This window comes from Camelus ferus, chromosome 28, assembly GCF_009834535.1.
Source record: "Camelus ferus isolate YT-003-E chromosome 28, BCGSAC_Cfer_1.0, whole genome shotgun sequence".
NCBI classification, from domain to species: Eukaryota; Metazoa; Chordata; class Mammalia; order Artiodactyla; family Camelidae; genus Camelus; species Camelus ferus.
The window spans coordinates 5,254,067-5,260,066 of record NC_045723.1 but is presented as its reverse complement, the minus strand read 5'-3'; positions in this window follow the sequence as shown (position 1 = coordinate 5,260,066).

Sequence of the window (6,000 nt, the reverse complement as noted above, 5' to 3'; positions counted from 1 at the left end):
CATAGCAATAAAACAAGAAAAAGGAATAAAAGGAATTCAGACTGGAAAGGAAGAGGTAAAACTGTCATTGTAGATAACATGATACTATATAGAAAATCCCAAAGACACTAACAAAAAAACTATTAGAACTAACACATGAATTCAGTAAAGCTGCAGAACACAAAATTAATATACAGAAATCTGCTGCCTTTCTTATACACTAACAATATATCCGATAAGGAGTTAATACCCCAAATATACAAAAAGCTCATACAACTCAACATCAAAAAAATCCAACCCAATTAAAAACATGGGCAGAGGACCTGAATAGACATTTTCCCAAAGAAGACATACAAATGGCCAATAGGCACATGAATAGATGCTCAACATCTCTAATCATCTGGCAAATGCAAATCAAAACCACAAGGATGTACCACCTCATACCTGTCAGAATGGCTGTTACCAAAAGGACAACACATAAGTGTTGGCAAGAATGTGGAGAAAAGGGAACCCTCATGCACTGTTGGTGGGAGTGTAAATTGGTGCAGACGCTATGGAAAACACTATGGAGGTTCCTCAAAAAACTAAAAACTGAACTACCATATGATCCAGAAATTCCAGTTCTGGGTATTTATCTTAAGGAAACAAACAAACAAAAAAACTAACTCAAAAAGGTATTTGCACCTTGATGTTCATTGCAGCATTATTTGCAACAGCTCAGACAGAGAAGCAATCTAAATGTCCGCTGATGGATGAATGGATAAAGGAAATGTGGCATATAGTATATCTGCATGATGTGCAATATTATTCAGCCATAAAAAAGAAGGAAATCCTGCTATTTGTGTCCACATGGATGGACCTTGAGGGCATGATGCTGAGTCAGATAAGTCAGACAAAGACAGACAAATACTGAATGATCTCACTTATATGTAGAGTCTAAAAAACAAAAACAAAAAAGCCAAACTCACAGATACAAAGAACAGATTGGTGGTTGCCAGAGGCAGGCTAGGGCAGAGAGGGGTGGGGCACAAAATGAGTGAAGGGGGTCAGAAGGTACAAACTTCCAGTTATAAAATAAATAAGTCCTGGGGATGTAATACACAGCATGGTGACTCTAGTTAATATATTTGAAAAAATATATTTGAAAGTTGCTTAGATAAAAAATTTGTAATTATGTGAGATGATGGATGCTAACTCGACTTACTGTGGTGACCATTCTGCAATATATACGTAAATCAGATCATTATATTGTACACATGAAACTGACATATAATGTTACATGTCAATTATATATCAATTTAAAATATTTGTTGAGTATTTTATTGATGGAGTGTCCAACAGTTTATTGTAGTAAAAAAAAGTAAACTGCATGTTCATCTCATGGTGAATATTTAATTAATACCCGAGTACACTGCCCATCACCAAACTAGCATGTATTCAGGTTTTACTGTGCATATCTTAAGCACTTTGGGCTCCAGAATGCTGGGCAGATAGATGTGCCGTTGTGGAAGATGAAGTCAAAGGGGCAGAGCCACCACCACCGTGAGGATGTTAGAGAGGGGCATGGTTTGATTGGAACGAATTATGCAACATTATATCCACTATACTTCTTTTTTTGTTCCTCGTAATTTTCTAAAATATATCCTTGTGTACTTGATCATTTGATGTTCACCATAAAGCACTGTGACTTCACTCACTTTGCAGTTAAAAAGCAGTCCATCTTACCCATCTCTGTAACTCAACACCTAACAGCACATGCTAAGTGCTCAGTCTTTCTTATGTAAGTGATGAACCCCCATTCTGTCCATGAGGAAAGCGGTACTCAGTGAAGTCCTGAGTTGCCCCATGTTGCACTGCTCAGAGAGGGTGCGCCAGGACCAGGCCACGCTAGCTCTCAAGGAAGAAGTTTCCAACAGTCTTGAGTTGCTCTATAATTAAATCCAGTAATCTACTGGGTTCTCTTACTTGAGACAGGGTGTCCTTGGCCACTGAACACACTAGAACAGGAGCCAGAAAACATCTTTTAATGGTGTTTCCTGACCTTTGAGGGAAGCATGACCAGCCACTTCTTTGTTGCTCCTGATCTTGGAGGGAAGTGGGACCAGTTGCTCTCTGAGAGCCTTTCCTGTGATGAGATCCTATTTTGATCCTGAAGAGTTCTTGCTCAACTCTAAGCAGCACATTTGCTAGCAGATTCACAGATTTTAAGAGAAAATTAACAGAAAATTAATTTAAGCTAATGTAAGAGATAGGATAGGGTTTTAAATGCTGTCAATCTTTGTGGGCAAGTGAAGCACAACATCTGTGCCCTAAAGATAAACTGAAGGATAGCTTACTTCTATTACCTTCTTTCAAGGAAGGCCTGGAGGCGTTCCGTTTACAAGCTCTTATGAGTACACGGCTCCTTGATATTCTATGTTTAAATCGAAGATTTATTAAAGCAAAGCAATACACTGCCAGACAGATATCATTAGAAACATTTTTATTTAAATCAGACAATAGAAAGGTGTCACAGAAAAAAACTGCAGAAACTTGCAACAACAGAATGCAGCTTGGAAAAGTTATTAGTAAATGAGAAGAAAAAAAGATACTCCTGCTTTCATGAAGTGATTTGTTAGTCCTTATGTAGAATAACTTATCAATTCAGCAAAGTACACCCCTTGACGGTATCTTTTGAACAGACAGTAGATCAACAATTTAGTTAATTTACTAAATTGGTATCTACTAAAGCCCTCCCAAGTAAACCAGCCAAGGCAGCATTTCACCAACACTTGAGACACAACTTGGGGAACTGAAATAATTACAGGAGGAAGTTTGGGGAAAAAACTCTACCTCATCCTGAATAGGTTTAATCTGGATTTCAGCCCACTGATGGTACTTGTAAATCTCACAGAACATGGGCGACCATGCATCTCAACACAGCACCCCTCCCTCCAAACACACACACACACACACACACACACACTCCATCCTCGGACACTAGTACCATCTACCCCTTTCCCACGCACAGGCACAGCAGCCCTAGACTGAAGACAAAATGACCCGGGCCCTGGAACCCGGGGTCTGTGCTGAGCCCCTTCTGAATCCTGGGTGGGGGAGCAGTAGGTTTAGGGTAAGGTATGTAAAATATTTTTAAACTTTGGCAGTAAGTATACAAATGACTACTTCTTGATTGTCACTTTTAAAACAAGTACCATTCTACCTCATGAAAAGACACTGTCTTATTTGACTTCTCTCTCAAACATTGGGAGGGCAAATTCATGTAAAACAGAGGTGGGCTAAAACCTCCCCCCTGTAAGGAATAGTTAATTATCTTTCACCTTCACTATTTAAAAAGCATATAAAATGTACAGTCTATCATTGACAACAGACCCCAAGATCTTGCTCATAATGGAAGTTTGGGGACAACATGGCTAATTTTTTTAAAAAATTGGGCGTCTATCTATTTAATTCCTTTACAATAAACTATATTTCAGACCCCTGACAAAATAATATTAGCTAATGCAAATTTCACCATTCCTCTAAAACTTAATGCCCTCACAGAGGTATTAAAATCAGTACTGAGCCAGGAAGTATGGGGCCTGATAATTCAAAGTTGATTTTTTTTTCTAATAAATTCTAAGTTTTAAAAAAAAGAGATTAAGGATAAATCAAGTTACAAAATACATTCCAAGAACTCACAATCTTGTTTGAAGAAACAGATTTTCTGTACAACCACAGTGATTTTCCCAACTGTAACACATGATTGTTCTATTCCAAAGGGTAATGAAGGCTGTTTAAGGACAAGACACAAGATCCAAATTTAGAAACCAATTCATGACTTGAAATGGTAAATTATTGTTTATGGTGTTAGGATAAAACATTATTGGAAATTCACTAGGGTAGGCATATCTTTATAATTTTGGTTGATTTTTGATGAGACCAGGAAGGGGGAAATTAGAGAAATTTTATTTTAAAATAAAAATACAAGACTCTGGTATGTAGTTCTTTCTAGTTATAGAAAGAATCCTTCATAGATCTATAGGAACAAATTACTGGTCTATTTAAACTTCCACAATGAAATAGTAAAGTTATCTCATAAGTCTGGAGGACTCAAAAGTTGTGAATTATTGTAGAAACATTTAACTCCTAGGTAAAGCTGCCATAACCCTACCTTCACATTGTTTGGGTGGGAGGTGGGGAAGGGAGACAAAACAAGAGAAGGCTAGTGCCCTGTGCCTACTGAATGGAGTATAATTTATGAACTGTACTCCTAATATGACCGTGGAATGGCTCTGCCACACCTGTGCTAACAGATGACGGCACCTGTAAAATCTACACATGGACGGATGAGGTTAGGAGGCAATCAACAAGCCGTTAATAAAGCACCCACTGTGTGCCTAAAACGAGGCTTGTTGCAATGGGGGAACGCATATGGGTTCTGCCTCTGAAAGTGTAAAAGACAGTTTAAAATGTGTGCTTTATATTTCTTATTTAAAAATTAGAAATTCTAAATGTTATATTGATGTTAACTTAAAAGTCCTTTTTCTTCGGTCTGTATCTTTTCCAAGAAAGGCAAGTTAATTTGGATTTTGTTACAACTGGCAGATTACTGCTGATAAATAACATACTCAAAAAACATAACCCCAGCAACACAGTGACTGGTAGCTACTGACACTGGTTCTGCAAATCACATTAAGCTACTCGGGGAAAAGACGTATAAACACTAAATCGTAACACATAAGTGAGGAAAACAGCCTTAAACACTCAGACCCTGATTGGTTACATTTTGTCAAAGCTTAAATTTCCTAAACTAACTCTTACTTAAACTAATTAGGTTTACTAACTACTACTAAATTTTGAACATATTATTATCAAGTGCTGCCAAACCAGTTCTGAAAAGATAATTACAACTCTTTGTCTCAGAAATTCAGGAAAGCCCAGTTACCGAAGGTTGCAGGTGCCCTGTCGGTGGACTGCTTGACTCCCCCCCCCCCCCGCCCCAAGGTGCAGCCCTCAGCCCAGAAGGGTGAACTCGGGGAGAGCATCTCCCATTTGAGAGAGGACCATGAGACTCTGTCGTGCAAATGGAAAGATATGGACAAGACCTCACATCTAGGTCCCTAAGAACTTTCAAACTTCAAGGTGCCATTAACCAAAGGAAAATGGTATCTTTACCACGCAAGTGGTCACTAAGAAAGACCTCAATGTCACATGCTTGCAGAAATATGTATTAAGAGATGGGAATAAATATCCCTATTGTTTCTAAGAGCCAATGACTCTTACAGTGACTGAGTTGGCCACATCACCCATTCCATACATGCTATGATTTAAGCAAACACAGCATGCAACTAGGATTTTTACCCTCCGTCAATATTCAACCTGATAAAAATGAGCGAGAGGTCAGATCTTGAATGGACACTACAAGTCCATACAGCGTTAAAGTTAGGAAAGTCCTGTGTCTTACTGATACAGAATGTTCAAGGAAATTAATACTCTCTGAAACAACTTCTGGGGCAATTCTGTGTTTTAAGTGTGTATCATTGTGCAGTACAACTTAATGCAAACCCAGTGGGAATGTAATGACTATGTCTGTGAAAGTTACAAAGCAATTTTATATTTACAAATACTTTAAAATAATAATTCATTCACTCCTTACATCAAATCTGTGAACAGTCAAAATTACACCCATTTCACAGATGACTAGACATTGAGCTATAACACCTATAAATCAATTCAGAACAAGAATATTAATTCAATGTCTTTAAACCTTCAGCCCTCACAAGTTCTCCTTTCCTCTTTCTGTCTCTTCTGATTAATTCAGCAAAGTGACTTATGCGAGCACTCATACAGGATTCTTTCACTAATCAACCATTCTTCTACTCTTAAAGTAAGAACAACTAGCAGGGAATACTACTGAAGTCCTACAGCAAGTTCAAAGGCAAACAGAAATCAAAGCAAATGTCATCTCACGATTAGGCTGCTTTGGCTGCAACCTAACTCTGGGGTTTGGCGCATTCAGCTGGGTAACACAGAGGGTCT